This window comes from Canis lupus, chromosome 8 (genome assembly GCF_011100685.1).
Source record: "Canis lupus familiaris isolate Mischka breed German Shepherd chromosome 8, alternate assembly UU_Cfam_GSD_1.0, whole genome shotgun sequence".
NCBI lineage: Eukaryota > Metazoa > Chordata > Mammalia > Carnivora > Canidae > Canis > Canis lupus.
Window position 1 is genome coordinate 65,898,706 of NC_049229.1, and position 17,298 is coordinate 65,916,003.

Below are 17,298 nucleotides of genomic sequence, written 5' to 3' on the forward strand. Positions count from 1 at the left end.
TTCCTCCTCCTTCCCCTTTAACTAATTCCTACTAATCCTTTGAGAGTCTGGTTCCACTTCCTCCAGGAAGCCTTCCCTGATCCCACCAACTTGGCTTAGATATCTCACCAGTTCGCCCTCTGTTAAATAGCTATTTTTATGATTAAATATCTATAGACTGTCTTTTTCTGAAAAGCTTATAGAAATATTGGACAAGAATTGTCTGCTGACTTAATCCTGAATGCCCAATGTCTAGAACATAAGGGACACCCAACACATCATTTTTTTTTAGTGGGATAAATGAATTATGAAGTTTTTAAGGGAATCATAGTTTTATTGGTTCCAAAGGCATTTGGTCCTTGACTGATAACCCCTATTTGCAGAGTTTAGGGCACAGAGAGATTGGATACCAAGCAACATGGAAGGATATGATGGCAGACATGATACTCACCCATCTCTTATTTCAAAATCTGATTGAAATAGAAGTCAACAAAATTTAATTCATTCAAATAGCATACTATGTATGCTTCCAAACCTAATGGGTGAAGGTTACACCTTTTGAATTTTCATAATGAAATTCAAGGACAAAGAGTTAAAAAAAAACAAACCCACAATGATTAGTCACCTTATTTAAGTATGAAAGGAATACAAAAGATTCTAATCTAAATGACGTTTTCACTCTATTTTTACAGAGATGGCTTTATATGTAATAACATGGTGGGTTGGGCACTAAAGAATTTTGCTATTTTCTCTGCAACTGGAGGAAGCTGAGGTCTGGTCTGCGCAGCTCCGAGGTGTGCTCCCCCTCATGCACAGCCCTGGGGGCTAGCTGCTCAGAGTAATATACGCTCTTCCATATATTCCCAGTAATTAGGCAATTTTTATGTACGAGGTGGTTTATAACACGCACACCTACATCATTCTGACCTTTCTTCCGTTTACCTGCAGCGTGTGGTATTTTGGGAAGTGAACTTTTCTTGGTGAGTGACGGTGTCACACTGCTCGCCAGCTCGCGGGGAAAGCAGGGCAGCCAGCTGCCCCGGTCGCCCTCAAGAGCAGGAACCGCACACCCCACCAAGGCACCTCCATCTGTAATCCCCAGCCCAGAAATGCCAGTCCTCCTCTCAGTTGCCCTGTGCGATCCCGGGGTTCTGTTTTCAATAGTTCACAGCATGTAATTCCGAGAGGCAAGGTGGGTGTGGTGGGACCAGTGTCCTCCTTGAGGTGATGGGTCCAGCCCCAGGGCTCCCATCGCAGCTCGCGGGAGGTGTCCTGTGCATGAAGGCAGCACCCGGTGCCCTGAAGGAGGGGAATCTTGTGACTAGCAGGCTGGTCTACGAAATGGGCTCTTGATTCCCATCATCTGTCTGGATTCAGAGTCATGCTCTCTTGAAATGGATTTTGCCAGCCTTTTTAATGGGAAATGCTTTGCTACCCTCCCTAACGTTGACTGCGCGCGAGGTGTGGCTTTTAATTAATCATCAGAAGTTTTGAAACAAACATTCCACGTTGTATCTTAATGAGTATGTTGTCTATCAAAACAAGCAGAGCCTTAAAAAAAAATGTATTTATTTGAGAGAGAGTGAGCAGGAGACAGAGAGAGAGCATGAGTCGGGGGAAGGAGAAGCAGACTCCCTGCTGAATAGGGAGTCCCTCCTGGGCCTTCATCCCCAGACCCGGGGATCAGGACCCAAAGGCAGATGCTTAACCGACAGAGCCACCCAGGCACCCCAGTGGAGCCTTCTATATTCCAAGTCTCGGGGTCCGTGGTGGGGTTGGGGACACGGTGCTACCCACGGGTACTGAGTGTCCTTGGCCTCTGGGCCCTGGGTCCCCTCCGCAGAGTAGCCCCACCCGAGTCCTGGAGCTGACTGGTCAGATGGAGGTTCCTCCCCCGACAGGGGTAAAGGGCAGCACACTGAGGGGCACCTCTTCTACAAAAGTGGGTTTCTTTGAACACGGTCAGTGCAGAGGCCACCACCAACCTTTGGGGCCAGATTTGATGTTTGGACGTGGTTCTGGAGGCAGATCTAGCAAATGAAACGGGCAGTTGCGCTGAGGAGTACAGCGCTGGAGAATCAAAAAACAATGTGTGGCCAGAGAAACGAGGCCATTGTATGATTTACAAATGGGTCCCGGTGGCAATTCCAAAATAAGAATCCAGATGAGGTTGGAGCAGTGACAGTCCCAATCAAATGAGTATGTGCCTTCCCCAGGGGACATCATAAAAGGTCCCATGCAGGCACAGAGGGGGATGTATTTGCCAAGTGCTTAGGTAGCCAACAGCCACAAAAATGATGGGTGTTGAGTCAAGGCCAGGGGCTTGTGGTCAGTCTCCACGCTGCCGTACCCTTGGCACATGGTCCCGGAGGACCCCCTCCTTCCCCGCAATAGGCACTGTTTGCTGCTCTAACCAGGGTGCCTTAAACCCCTCTTCACCAGGCCGACTCCTAGACATCCTTCAAGACTCAACTTGACTTTCCCTTCCTCACTCCCCACAGATTTACTCCCCTCTCTGCCTCATTTTGCACTTGTGTAAATCTCCATCATGTAGACTTTCCCGGGGCATTATTACAATTCGTTTGCTTTTTGTCTCCCCGCACCCCCACCCTCACATCCCCACACTGTGGACATCTGCAGGCAGGTGCTGTCCTGTTCACATCTGTATTTCCAATGCTTGGCACGTAGTAGATGTGCAGTAGAATGCTTTGTGATTGACCACTCCAACTTTGATGGACCCGTCGGCTCATTTATCATGTGTCCTAAAGTCACAGGATCTTGTGAAGTAAGAGGAAAGATGTGGGAATTCTGTGAACATGTGCATGGCCGCTGTATGCACACCTACGTGACACCATGATCTCTTTACACTGATGGTTGTGTGAATGCATCTCATGGGCTTGTGTTTCTTGAGCACTGATGTGTGGCAGGCACTGTTGGGGGTGCCCTCGATCTATAGAGCTGGTTCCTCTAATGAAATCCACCTCTAGATCTGACGTGCAGCTCAACCCTGCCAGAAATACTCCCATTTAAGTGCGATATGTAACAAGTAGTATTTGAAAGTCAATTACCAAAAGGATACCACTGCAGAATAAAAAAGAACTAACCATGGAAAATTAGAAAGCTATGCAGAACAGTCTTTAGTCTCAATTAGCCACATTTCCCCGTCTTCCAGCAGCTGAACTCAGAGTGTCATTTGAGCGGGAGCTTGGGCCTGGCAGCTCGCGGCACTCTGTTGCTTCTCATGTCCCCAATTATGCAATAATGGTAATCACTGATCGAGGGCTCAGTTGAGAAATGTCTGTTTCCCCATGTCTAGAGCTCAGTAATCATGGGGGAGGAGGGTGTCTGAGCAGAATTCGTTGATTTCAAATTATTGTTTGAGAAGGCAGCAAGTGAGATCAGGCTTTTACAGCCAGAATTGTGGGGGCTGAGGGGTGGAAATGTCACCCTCAGAAGGATGCCTCAGGCAGAGAGAGATCTGCCCACCCCGTGCAGAATGTCTGCTCTAAGCCCGGGCTCCATCCCCATCCTCAGGAGTTCAAGGACCATTTGAGATGGAATTTCTGGCATTAGCTCACTTTAGCACTCAAAATAACTGGTTTTTATCATGGAGGGCTGGAAGTAGGAATAAGAGATGGAACAAGCTGGTTTTCCATTTCTCAGCCCCAAGGAGGGCTTCCAGGCTTCCATCAAGCCTGGCCACCGGCAGAGGCTTTCTGAATTCTCTTTAGATGTCTTTGGCATTTCTGGAAACAAAACAAAACAAAACAAAACAAAAAAAACAAGGGAGCAGTAGGTTGCACAAATGGCCACAAATTCTTCTGCTCTCATCAGGAGGTGGAGTCTGCCTCTCTACTCCTTGAAGTTGGGTTGGCAGTGTGGCATGTTGGGGTCCGTAGGATATTAGCAAAATGACGCAAGTAGAAACTTGGCACGTGCTTGCATGTTGGGGCTTGCTTTCGCTTTCTGCTTTTGGGGTCACTGTGATGGCCCCCAAAGCAAACAAGTCTGAGCTGGCCTGCTGGAAGGGGGGGGACACGTGGCCCCGGTACCCCTGTCACCCCAGCTACATCTAGCTAACTCTCTGGCATGTGAGTGAGGTCATTGATTGCCAGCACGTGCAAGAGTGAGCCCAGCCAAAACCAGAAGAAGAACTGCGAGGTGGAGGTCAGCCCAAATTGCCAAACGACAGAATCATGAGTTGGATCAATGATTGCCATTTTACGTCACTAACTTTGGTGAGTTTGTTACGCAGCACAAACTAACTGGTACATGGCTACACTTACATAGCATATGTTACGTTCCAGGCGCCATTCTAAAGGCCACATGTATGAACTCCTTTCATCCTCACAGAACCCTATGAAAGGAGAACTGTTGTCATCCCCATCTTGCACATGAGGGAGCGGAGGTTAAGTGGCTTGCACGAGATTACACAGCCGGCCTGTTGCAGGGGCAGGAGTCACCTCTGGCAGCCTGGCCCGAGTTTGTCCTAACCGTTACGTCCCCTGCAGATCTGGAGCATGTCACAGGCCTGCTCACACTCTCCAGGGGCCACTCTGGCGCCTCAGGGAGGAAGCTACTACACGCCTGGCTGTGGGATGTAAGACGTTCTTGATTTCATTCATCCAGCCAAGCTTTTCCTGGGGTCTGCGGTGTGCAGACACTGTTCTGGGTGCCAGGCGTGCAGCAGAGGATAAAGCAGGTAAAACCCCCGCCCCTGTGGAGCTTACAGTCTGCTGGGGTGGAGCAAATAGTACATTGGAAGGAGAGAAATGCCAAGGGCAAGGGAAGCTGTCGGCCTGCCACGTAGTTTCATGGCTGGAGTAGGGACCTTGCCACCTCACCACTTTTTCACTCTTTTTTTTTTTTTAATTTTTATTTATTTATGATAGTCACACAGAGAGAGAGAGAGGCAGAGACATAGGCAGAAGGAGAAGCAGGCTCCATGCACCAGGAGCCCAATGTGGGATTCGATCCCGGGTCTCCAGGATCACGCCCTGGGCCAAAGGCAGGCGCTAAACCGCTGCGCCACCCAGGGATCCCACTTTTTCACTCTTGTACACGTTGTTACGTATTTAGTTAGCTGCTCCACTTTCTCCCCACTCCCTCTGTCCTTCCCTCCACGTAGACAACCGTTCCCATATGTTTAATGAGAATTACCGCTTTGATTTACGTAAGCAGTTGCGTGTGTACAGCCTGTCTGATGCTTCCAGGCACATGGTTCTCCGTGATATCTGTGCCTCGTTTTCCCCATCGTTCCCAGATGGGCTCCCAATCCACAAACACCATGTCTCAGGGATCCTGACAAGTGCGTTTCTAGTTATTCTAACATCTTGAAGTTGGCTGGCCTCTTGTGCCTGCTGTTGGCCGTTGTGACCCATTGCCCCTGACTGCCCCCCACGGACATCACAGCACCATCACAGGAGTTCTGGAACAACCTGTGTAGGGAGAATGCCGGGGGCTGATGGCCAAGCACTCTTTTAAGATACGCTCACGATTAATGCCATGAAGGCAACACATGCTTGCGTGCTGCCAACACCAAGTCCAAAGCTGGTGTGTAGTTGCTGGGCCGAGGGGAATGAGAGCTAGGAAGACTCCACTCCATTTGTTTCACTAATCTTTTCCTTCTTATGTGAGTCTAAGAGTGGAAAATGATTTTTAAAATGAGCTGTGTCCAGCCCAGGGCATGATCCTGGAGGCCCAGGATTGAGTCCTATGTCGGGCTCCCTGCATGGAGCCTGCTTCTCCCTCTGCCTGTGTCTCTGCCTCTCTCTCTCTCTCTGTGTCTCTAATGAATAAATAAATAAAATCCTTAAAAAAAAATGAGCTGTGTCTAAACATTGAAAAGAGCCCTTTCGATGAGTATAAAAGTCCTAAATGATAAGAAAGCATTTTGTCAATAGCAGCAATTTGCTCTCTCTTAGACACAAAACTGGTGCTCCTCACAGTGGAGTGAGGCTTGGCTTTGGGGAAGTACTGTGAGGCCATGGGGGGCACCCTCAGTGGGCATGTTCCCGTCGTGGGCCTGTAATCCGACCAAGGTGCCCACATCTTCACCAACACGTGGCGTCACTCAGCTTTCTGATTTCCGTCAGTCCTATATGTGTAACGTGCTGTCTTTGTTTTAAAAAGCATTTCTCTGAGGACCACTCTGTTCCCACATCTCTTCACATACCTTTTGGCCCTTTTGTTTTCTTCCTCTGCACGTTGCCTGTTCTTACCTTTCACCCGATTTTCTATTAAGTCTGCTCTCTTTTTCTTCTCGACCTACAGCTGTTTCTTGCACATTCTAGCTACTAACCCATTGCAGGCTTAGACATTTTGAATATGGTTTCCCTCTCTGTCCCCTGGAGCTCTTTGGAAATGGTGGTGTGGCTGGTCAGTGATAGGTTCTCACTGTCATGGGGACTCATGGCACTCAGCTTTCCAAATGACCACTTGGCCGTGACCTGGCCCTTCAGTGTGCTTACCCTTCCTCTAAACCAGTTCTTCCAGGAGCTGTGCATTGAGGGAATGCTCATGAGACCCACTTGCAGCTGCAGAGACTGATGCTATTTAACTTCACAATTACCTCTGTCTGCACTCCTGGGATCTCCATGAAATCGGCTAGTGTTTTCTGAGCATCTTCAAGTAGAAATTAGGCTCTGGGTTTTCAGGGACAAAGGAGAGGAGCTCAGGCATGACAGAGGCTTGCAGATCCACAAAGAATAATGTGAGAGAAGCTGCTCACCACTCACTCCCCAGGCACAGAGCAGGAATGGAGGCTTCCTGGAAGAGGCAGCATTGGGTTGTTGCCTTAAGGATAGGAAACATGTCTTGCCTTTCTTCCTGCCCAAACTGTAAAGTCCTGAGGGCAGTGACCATGTTGGGCAGCTCTGTTTCTTCTGAAGAATAAACATGACTCCCATGTAGAGGTAGCCCTGCCCTTCAGAGGTGCCCAAGCACAAGGCCAGGAGACACTGAAGCCCACACACAGCACTGGGGGCTGACCTCAACTCTGCAGAGGTAGCCCTGAGGCTCACCGGGGCTCTCTGGGGGACCATTAACCTTCCTAAGGTCACTCACTCAGAAAATAACACCCTCTGCACCCACCCCCAGACTATCCAGAGGGCCAGAGCCATCCCTGCTTGTAGCCAGTTATAACTGTTGTCTTAGCCAGAGCAGGCCTTCTCTTCAATGGGGGTGACTTTTGGTGCCAAGGGTCCAGAGTCACCAAATTCCTGTCTGTCCTGAACCTGAGTGTGCACAGGTCACAAGACCCAAAGAGCTTGGGATGACCTCAAAGACAGCCTGCGCTGTGGCCCCAGGGCCGGCGGCGCGGGGTGAGGGGGCATTCCTATTAGGCAGGTGAGCGGCGAGAACTGGGTGCTTGATGGATCCTCAGGACGGGCCCAAGAGAAAGAATGAACTCCATTCCACTTTGGTTTTGCTTCCCAAGAAGCCAGACACTCCGGAGTTTAGCATGCATGCTGTCTCCTCCTGTAATATCGTGGTAGAGAAAAATTAATTCTTGTTAAAAAAAAAAAAAGTTCCAAAAGATACATATTGATAGAAAACACGTTGCTGGGAATAAAAAGAAAGTAATGAATAACGTTCCACATAATAGTGACTCAAAGCAAAATAGTCTTCAGTGGAGGTTGCAAGTTGAGCTCAAGTTGGAGGTGCTTTGTAATACTGATCGAGTAGCTGTCCTTTCCGAGGGGAAAATATCGCACTGTATTTTTATCAAGTGGCCCAAAGAGGAGGAAATTAAATAGGGGGAAAGCAGCTTTGGGAGGACAGGGAGGTGGCGGGCAGGTAGACGGTGGCTTGTGCCTGAGCCCATGTGCTGCCGCCTTCAGAGGTGAGCCATGCAGACACGCAGGGCTCGACCCACAGGGTCGGTCCTCATCCCCACGCTCGTCCTTCTGATGGCGAGGGGAGCGTCTCGAACCCTACCTCACGGGGGCCGGCTCCGGGACCTTCCGGCTCACTTCTCGGCGGCTGGGCGGCGGGGGCACAGGTCCCATCTCTAGTTACCACTTCTGACTTGGCCCAGCTCCCCTCCTCAGTCGGCCTGGACATCTCCACCGTGCAGCCTCCGGGATGTCCCACTTTGCGGCTGGTCTTGAGTTAGGCTGGGTGGCAAGACCGATCCTACACCTCCCTCACCCTTGCTCATCTTCCACGCTAGAAGCTCAAAAATCCTGTTACTCCCTTTGCTAGGCTCCCCTGTGCCATATGCAAGGGAGCAGTCCTACATTCTAGTTTGGGATTATGAGATGAACAGGAAGGCTTCTGGGAAAGACTTTCCTCTCTGACAAGAACAGAGAGGTATAGATGAGGGATTCCTTTTGCTAGAGTCTCCTTTTTTCACTCCTTGCTATGGATGCTGCAGTGTGAAGATGTAATGCTTGGGGCTATAGCAGCCTCCTTGCATCCATGAGGGATAAGTCTAAAAACAAGAGTCTCCTCCATCCCTGGGTCCGATTCTCCATCTCCTTTGCGGACACCAGCCTTATTGGCCTGAGGCCCCAACCTACTCCTGTATGACCTCATATACCTAATTCTGCAATGACCCTATTTCTAAATAAGGTGATCTTTTGGGGTTCTGGTTCTACACGGCATTTGCTGGGACCCTCTTCAACCCGGTACAGTTCGCGACTTGAAAGAGGTCGTGGGGGTGATGCTGTTGCCTGCTTGCCCATCTGCCCGCTTGTGGCTGGATCACTAGCACCGGAGCCCTAGCCCAACCGCCTGTCTACCTGAGTGCTCCCAAATTCCTGGCCTTCAGAAACAGTGACAGATAATATCAGGGGCTGAATTTTGCCCTCTTCTCCAAATTTATATGGAGAATTTACCCGCCCCCCATACTTCAGAATGTGGCAGTCTTTGGAGTTGGGGCCTGTAAAGAGAATATTAAGGTTAAATGAGATCATAAGGGTGGGGCCCTAACCTAATCTGACTGGGAGAGACACCAGGGATGCAGATGTGCGGGAGAAAGGCTGCCACGGAGAGAAGGTGGCCGCCTGCAAGCCAAGGAGAGGACTTTGGAGAAACCCACCTTGCCAGATCTTGATCTTGAACGTCTACCCTCTAGGACCGTGAGAAATAAATTCCTGTTGGTTAAGCCACTCAGGCTGTGACGTGCTGCTATAGCAGCCTGAGTAAACCAACACGGACGAGAAGATGATTGTTGTTTTAGGACACTATGTTTTGGGGGCATTTGTGACGAAGTGATAGTAACTGACCCAGAATGTATGGAGCAAGAGGAGATAAGGGGAAACACTCGGCGATCTGGGGTTCCGCTCCTGGCTCTGCCGCGACCTCCCTGGAGGACCTTGGCCAATTCTTTTCCCCTCTTGGGGACTTGGTGTCCCTATCTGTAAAATGGGCACATTGAATGACTTGTAATGTTAGGGGTTAGTTCAGCAGGGAACCAGATTTGCAGCCGAGTTCATGGGCACTTGGTTGGTTCAGGAGACATTTGCTGAGAGTCTCAGTAATCTAAGAATAACACCTACTGCTCGAGAAAGCTCGTTTTGTGTCAGGTCTGCAGTGATCTGCATACATTATCCCATTACATCAAACCCTCACAATCACTCCACAGGGAAGGGGTTCTTCTTATGGCCAAGATAGCCGAGCAGAGAAGTTGAGTGACCTGCCCAAGGTCGCACAGCGACCACAGTCTGCCTGACTCTGAGGTTCACACTGTGTCCGCAGGTTGACACTTAGAGCAAAGGTGGGCCGAGTCTCATCTGTTGTTCTCTGCCTGAAGGTGGTTTTGTCAGCGGCACTCACACGTCAAAGTGACCGTCCCCGCCACCGTCTCTCCCAGATGGAGGGGCAGACACGGGAGCAGGCGATTGTCCAGCCATCTGTGCGGCGATGGGGTACAAATGCTGTTATTGTTTCTTAAATAAGAACAGACAGGATTTGTATGTCAAGGCCAAGTGAGGGGAGAGGTGCCCTTTGAGGTCTTCCGCGGACCAGACCCAGGACAGGTGGCGAACTTGTCACTTGATACGGAATTAGGCCAAGCCGAAGTATAGGTTGAGAGACTGCGGTTCACGTTTCCATTCAGCTGTCGGCAAAATGAGCTCGTCTAATGAACGGCCCCCGCGCTGGCCACTGGGATCCCCTTTTCATTTTTAAAAACAGTTTTTGTGTCTGATGGCTCCTTTTTGATCACAGCGGCACTGTTCAGTTGGGTGATTTATCATGTCCTGGCTGCCCAGACAAAATGCTGCTTTTATCAGGTGGCTGGTGGTAGCCGCAGAAGGCCTGGAGGGGTGGAGCAGGGTCCGCAGCTCAGTCCCTGCATGATCTCAGGCGAGCCTCTTGCCATCCCCGTGCCTCAGCCTCCTCACCTGGGCACTGGGAGTAAAACACCAAGCCCCAAGAGCTCCCGAGGACTAATGCTGTCCTGTGACTGTCCCATATAGTAGCTGCTCATCGAATGCTAATTCCTCCCCCCCTCTCCCCCTCGGGGATTGACTTACTCATTTTTGCACTTGCTTATTGAGTGCCAGCTGTGTGCCTCGCTGCAGGGGCACACTTGGTGCACAAGACCAAACATTCTCCCCTTCTCGTGGCGGGAGGCAGGCCACGGACAAGTGAGCAGGTGAGGATGCTTTGAGGTGCTGAGCGCTATGAGGGGTAAGAAGCGGTGCTGTGTTCGAGAGGGCTGGCACCTGGCCTCTCCTAGGAGTTTGCCTGCATTTGATGCTCTAATCTGCAGGACCTCCCACGGCAGAGCCCTTCCCCAGTCCTTCCTGGAATGGCTTTCTTATTCGAACCAGAGAGCGCGCCTGGCAGTTCCCCTCACCTCTGTCAGGAAGGCTCTTTTTCCCTTCCTACACCTGTTCCAAATTTCAATTACACAAAATATCTTTAACACACAGTTCCGCCAGATTCCTTAGGAGGAGGGGGGGAAATGGTGCTGTAAGTATTCATAATGTGTTTGCATTATGGAATAATTATACATAATTGCTCTGCCTTGTAAATAAGTATAAAACATTTACCAGTCTCGACAGTGGGAGAAACCGCGAAACTGCCTTCTCCCACGGAAGACGCCCTGGTGGGGACACGTGGTGACACTGGCTGTCTTTTCAACCCACTGGGCACTTTGGTACTTTTCCAAACGCGGGGAGCTTAGTGGTTATTCCTAAACCTTTCAAAATTATGCCCACTTATTGGTTCTTTTTTTTATATATTCTGATTCTCTCACTCCCCACACTTGAATTAAATGCCCACGGTGTGCCAGAAAGTGGGGACATAAGACAGTTGTAACATGTACTGCTTGCTGAGGGCACGTGCGCACATTTCACGGGATTTTCTCCTTTAATTGTTGCAGATACCCCGTGGGCCAAGTACTGAGATTTTATTCTCATTTTATAGAGGAAGCAACTGGGCCCTATAGGGTCTAAGACAGTTCCCTAAATTCACAGAGTTAGTAAAGGACAAAAAGCTCACACTCCAAACCCAGGCAAGGGCGTCCATGCACTTGACCCCTCACCATGATGAGCTAACTGAGCTCGTCGAGCTACAGCCCCATTCCGCTGTATCCCATACGTGCCTCCCCAGCAATAAATGGTTGATTGACTTCTGGAAGGATCCATACCTCTAGTTGCTGTTCCAGCATGTGCGTTGAATCGTGTCTCCCCCCCCCCAAATCTGAACACCTAGGACCTCAGGATGTGACCTTCTTCGGAGGTGGGGTCTCTACGGAGGTAAATGGGCTAAAACGAGGTCCTTAGGGTGGCCCCTCATCCAATATGACTGGTGTCCTTTTAAAAAGGAGAAGTTTGAACCGAGAGATGTCCACAGAGGAAAAACAATGTGAAGACACATGGAGAAGACAGCCATCTACAAGCAAAAGGCTGGGAGGCTTCCAGAAGCTGGGAGGGAGGCCCGGAACACGTTCTCCTCCCCGCCTGCAGAAGGAACCAACCCTCACCCACACCCAGATCTCCAATCCCTGGCCTCCAGGACTGGGAGACAATACATTTCCATTGTTGAAGCCGCGCTGTGCGGTACGTGGCCAGAGCAGCGCTAACTGAGCAGCAGATCCAGGGAACCTGCCCCACGCGCCGAGGAGGGAAGTGCCGTCACGGTGGTGACTTGACTCAGAGCGTCTTGCCTAACGATCGCATACTCGGGCCCTTGGTGGATGGTTTCTAAGGGCCCAGCGCTAACTCATTTCTCAACAAGACCCCTCGCACATGGGCCAGTGGGCGCCCAGAGGGGAAATGACAGACCCATGACTGCACAGCACAGGGGTGCAACCTGGATGGGAGCCAGCAGGTTCCCCAACCACCGCTCTTCGTTCTCCTTGTGTCTAACGGACTGTGTGTCTGCCCCTTCCTTCCTCCTGCGAGGGGGAAGCCGTATGGGGAAGCCACAATGCCAAGGCCAGAGTCGCTAATGGTGCACAGAAACAGCTGGATACTTGTGCCGGCGGTTATGATGTGACAGTCCCACTCTGAATTATGAGCAAAGCCCAGTCCCCGCTTCTGGGTGGCAGGTGGGTCCTGTGTCAGCTGGCCCTCTGCAACGGCCAGACAGGGTGTATTCATTTCCCGTGGCTTCCACAACAAATTACCACAAAATGAGTAACTTAAACCGATGAGAATTTGTTCTCACGGTCCTGGAGGCCAGAAGTCCTAAACTAAAGTGTCATCAGGGCCAACTTCCCTATGAAATGCTCTGGGGGAGGCCCACCTTGTGTCTTCCAGACTCTGGTGGCTCCTGACGTCCTCTGGCTTGGGGTGGCCTCTCTCCAATCTCTGTTTCTGTCTGCACATGATGGGCCTCTCCCCCCTGCCTTGCTGGGTCTCAGGCCTCTCCCTTGGCCTTTCTCTTATAAAGACACCAGTCAGGGATTGAGGGCCCACCCTAAATCCAGGATGATTTCATATTGAGACTCTAAATCTAATTACATCTGTGAAGACCCCTGATTCTGAGTCAGGTCCCATCATGGATTCTGGGGGTTAGGACTTAGACATCACTTGGGGGGGGGCACAATTCAGACCACCACGCAGGGGGTGGACCATTGCCCCCAAGCCCATTAGATGTCCAGTCATATCATCCACACCCTCCTGAAACAGGGACAAGGAAGAGATGGATGCAAATCGTTTAGAGCAACTCTTACGGTGACTGAAGAAAAAGACTGTGCTTCCGAGCCTCCGACAGAAGCCTCTGCCTACCCACCCTGCGCTTGATGACTCAGGGGCCGCCTCTGAGACTTGTTCCAGGACAGCCCTGCCTTCTCTAACCCTGAGGTCCCCAGGCGGCCCCAGCTCCTGGCACCCACTGTATCTCAGGACTTTTCCACATGCCCTCCAACCAACAGTTCTGTTTATTAAGTAGTAGGTCCAGACAACCTGACATATAGTCATGTCCAAATGACTTAGTAACCATTTGAAAGAAATAATACATGCAAATTTTTAAAAAAACATTCTTATTTTATTCTGAAATAATCACAAATGCTTCCTAATGGGCTGTGTGCCCCTGTTGTGCCCTACACCATGTGCCGAGCCCTGTGGACACCAGCTTTGCATCTCCTAATTATTTGTGAAGCAGAGCATCTTTTTTTTTTTTTTTTTTTTAAGGTTGTGGTCTATTGGTGTTTCTTCTTTCAGGGAATGCCTGTTCAAATTCTTTCCTCTTGGATCATTTCTGTCTCTTCCTTACTGATTGGTAGATGTTCTTTATATATGTTCTGATCTTCTCCTTCGGCTGGCCATACACGTGGCAAATCAAGGACATCTGCCTTGTCCTTTCATGTTTTGATGACTGGAAATCTCAAATCCGAACGCAGTCTGAGTTCCTTCTTCCCACACTTGCCCCCAGGATCAGGCTGACCCTGTGCGAAAGCCCCCTGCCTGAGGGCAGTAGAACACATTCCGGCCCTGACTCTTCCCCATCTCTCCCACCTCTCCGGTTCTGCCCTCCTTGTGGCTCACTCTGCCCCAGGCACGCTGGGTTTTTCAGTTTCTGGATGCCCCCAGCTCATTTTCATCTATGGCCCATGCATAGCGCACCTCTCTGTACTCCCACCTTCCTCTGCTCCTCCCTCTCCCCCAGGTCTACTCCTCCAGGGAGCTCATCTTTGCCCACACCCTCCAAACTCGCTCAGCCCTTTACCCTCTGCTGCAGCCCCCAGTGACTCCCGGCTTTTGTGTTGTCATAGTCTGTCAGCATCCTAGTGATCCGTGTTGCTTGTTTGCTGGTTTTCCATGGCATGTCTCCTCCACCAGCTCGAGGACAAGGGGCCATGTTTGTCTGTCCATTGCTCCTTCTCCAGTGCCTGGAACAGTGCACAGCATGTAGCCAGTGTTTGCCCAGGGCCCCTGGAACAGCAACCCCCTCAACCCCACCATTGGAACCAGTTGCTGAGAGGCAGCCCTGTGCCCCGGTGTCCTGCTGGGCTCTTAGCCTCCAAACCAGTGAGTCCCCTCCCACACCCAAGCACTCAGTTGAATACATCAACTCACTTGTTGCTGAACGGGCAGCCTGGGGCCCGGGCTTTTTGGTCTAAGGCTTGGCAGGGGAGACCTCATTCAGGGGTGAGCTGGTGGCAGGGAGGGGAGATTGAGTGCCCCCCCCCCACACATACAGGAAGAGATGGGCTGGCTGGGGGCACATTTGCATGAGAACTAGGCATAAGGGGGAAATGAGCAAGGGGAGCAGTTGTCCAATTGGAGGTCTGGGATTTGTCTTCAGCAAATTTTCTCTGATTTCCCCAAACACTTGAAATTAATTAGGTGGACCGAAGCCTCTGTGAGCCTCTCCCAGTTGGAGTCTCGCCCCTGCCAGCGTTGGGTTTGGCAAGCCTTCTGCAGGAGTCCCGGGGTTTCTCATGCTGCCCTGGCCTGTCTTGTGTTCTCCCGGCTTCTCGCCACACTTCTGCGGAGCCGCAGAGAGCCTCCTATGTGAGGCTTCCTGTACTGGTGCACCTGCCAAACGCACAGCTGCCGGGCTATTCTGGGCTCCTGTCCTTCCGGGGCCACAGGGCAGGGCCGTGTCCCTGGTGGGAGCGGCTGTTCCCATTGTCAGGCATCCTGTAGAGAGCCCCCCGCCCCGACTTGGAGAGGAGAGGGATGGGCTGACCACTGGGCTCTCTGGCAGCTTGGGCTGGACGTGGAAGTGCGGCGTGCACTCCCCTGGTGTGGGCTGCGTGGCCCTTGAGCTTGCAGATGGGAGCAGCATTCAGCAAGGCCTGTGACGTTAAGGTCCCCCTATCTAATAGCAGATGTTCAGTTGTCTCTGTTGTGCCCGGGGCCTTCCTGACACCTCAAAAGAGCCAAAAACCCGGAATTAGCTGTGTCAGATGGAATCAAGGTAGGAGTCCCTCCCCAAGGCCAGAGGGTACTGTGAGCAGTGACCACCGTGCTAAAGAGTCTCCCTGGAGGAAAGTGACCTCCTTAGTGCTATCAGCAGCCACAGCTGTGACATGTTGGCTTTCCATGCATCCCAAAGAGGCATGACACAGCAGCCTGGAGCTTGCCAGAAATGCTGGGGCATGCTCATGGGGTGTGTGTGTGTGCATGTGCATGTACAAGTTCCTGCATGTGTACATGGGGGGCTCAAAGTCGATTTTAATGAAGGTTTTTACAAAATATTTTAGAGATTTTTCTGGAACGGGTCATGCATTTACAGTGGCTGAACATTCCAAAGGTGGAGAAGGATAGCAGTGGAGCGTGCCCTCCCCTCTCCTAATTGTCAGCCGAGCATCCTCTTCTTAAAGACAAGCAGTGTCACCAGCTTCCTGTGTCAGAAACGTTTTACGAATATAGAGTCAACTGTATGTATCCGCTTCTACGTCATGGCAGTATTTTGGACATTCTGCTCTGCGCTTCAATTTCTTCATCATGTATTTTGAGATGACCTCATATTTATGTGTAAGTGCTTTCTCTTTTTTCTAATTAAAATATGTTCTATTGGTGAGTCTAGCAATTAACTTCATCAGTTCCCTGTTGCAACATTTAGGCTGTTTCTCATCTTTTGTCGCGATCCAGTGGGCATTTCACAGAAGGGTGCTCTTATTTTGTCTTTACAGAGTAGGCTGTGGCACAGCCAGTGAAGCTCACCTAATAATCTGTTGGACTTCCCACCGGCCCTAGCTCCCTTGCAGGTAGGCGTGGTCATGTGACCATTCTGTCCCAGGGGCCTGTGAGTAGAGCAATGGGCATGACTTGGAGCAGGAGCCCTGGAAAGCCCGTGTAGGATTCCCTAATCTCTTTTCCCTCCACCATGGTGATGGAAAAGGTGGAATGTTCCAGAATGTTCCACCCAAGGGTGGATCCTCTGTCAGCCTGGGCCACTGAGGAACCCTGTGGAGCAGAGTCTCCTGCAGACCGGCACTGAACATTGTGATATTTTGCATGAGCAAAAAGCAACCTTTGTTATACTCAGACACGGGGCATTTAGGATGGCTTGCTTTGGCCCATCTAATTCACAGTAAGGATCAACATACAGGTATTTGTGACATCAAATTTAATAACTGACTTTTAAGTGAATGGCTTATCAAGAAGTTCCTGGAGAGGCTCCATGGAACCTGTGGAGCTGCGTATGCAGACAGGAATTGTTAGAGCCATCCTGGGCATCTGCATCTTCCTGCCATCCCAGGTAGAATGTGGTCCCTAAATGACCCGTCACCACTGGACTGCTCATCCCCAGCCTGACTGAGAGCACCCAGGAGTTGGGTATCCCGTCCCTCTTGCGCTCTCTCCCTTTGATCACAGTGGAGCTCTTACAAAGAAGATCAGCTGTATTAGAGTCAAACATTGCAGGAGGGCGTACATAATCGTGAAAACCCAGAAATAATCTAAATGCCCACAACAGGGAATATTCAGTACTTTATGACATGAGTTGAAGCAGCCATTAAAAGTGAGGTCAGAGAAAAAAGTATAGGAGCAGGTCCATGATATTTTTATTAAGAGAAAAATAAAGCAATTACAAACTAGTGCTTAACGTGTAATCCCACTTACAAATATAGATCTGTGTGTAGAAAATGTGTACTATAGGAACGTGCAAACGCTGCCGCTTGGGTCCTCTCCAGTTTTGCTGAAATATAGTCTTTGATTACAGTTCTCTTCCTCTTTTGTAGCTTCGATTCCCACCCATGTGCTGAGAGCTCCCCACCCGGGCTTCACACTAGGATTTCAGCATTTGCCAAATGGTCACTTGTTCACTGCCTTCTCACACCTGCTCTTTCTCTGTGCTGCCGCCTCGGCCACTGGTTCCGCCATTCCACCAGACACCTGGGAACCCTCCAGGGTCTCTCCATTTTATAAATCTACCCAGTCAACCGATGGCTTTGGTTATTCCTCTCTA